The following is an 892-nucleotide window of genomic DNA, read 5'->3' on the forward strand; positions in this document are numbered from 1 at the left end:
CCTAAGGACTTGTATGCATGCATATGAGCATAACCAATGGACACAAGACACTGGGAGGGCCCTAACCGGTTTGGCTCAGTGGATAGAGCGCCGGTCTGTGGACTGAAGGGTCCCAGTCAAGGGCATGTACCTTGGCTTCGAGCACATCCCCAGTGGGTGGTGTGCAGGAGGCAGCTGATGGATGTTTCTCTCTCATCGATGTTTCTGACTCTCTATCCCTCTCCCTTCCTCTCTGTAAAAAATTAATAAAATATATTTTTTTTAAAAAAAGGAGATCTGTGATAGCACAGGTTATGGGTCATACCAATTATGTGAAGACTAGAGGCCCGATGCACGAACGTTCATGCAAGAGTAGGACTTCCTTCCCCTTGGTTGCTGGCACCGGCTTCCCTCCGGCACCCGGGACCCGGGCTGGCTTCCCTCCTACCCGGCTTCATCAGGAATGACGTCCAGAAGACCCCTGGTCTAATCAGCATATTACCCTTTATTATTATAGATGTGTCCTCAAGTCCTATAATGCTGGTGAGCACTTATTCAATGGATCTCCATCCCATAAACCCTTTCAACTCACCCCAAAGACCCCAGGGCTCAGCATTTTCATTTTGCTCTGGGACCCACCAATTATTCTGTAGCCGGTCCTGGGCGGTCCTGGGGCTACGAAGGGAAGGCAGAGCTAGGAAGTGGCTGGGGCAGGCAGGCTCCTCCCACGGGGCCCTCAGGGGAGGTTCTCCCTGCGGAGGGGACCCTTGAGCAAAGACCTGGAGAAGGTGAGACGGTGAGCTCTGTGTGGGGAGCGAGCGTGCCTGGCAGGGGTGCCAGCAGGGAAAAACCTTGCGGTGAGGGGAGTTCAGCCTCCAGCAATGAGAGCAAGGAGAGTGTGTCAGAGAGAGAA

Source organism: Myotis davidii, unplaced genomic scaffold (assembly GCF_000327345.1).
Source record: "Myotis davidii unplaced genomic scaffold, ASM32734v1 scaffold326, whole genome shotgun sequence".
NCBI classification, from domain to species: domain Eukaryota; kingdom Metazoa; phylum Chordata; class Mammalia; order Chiroptera; family Vespertilionidae; genus Myotis; species Myotis davidii.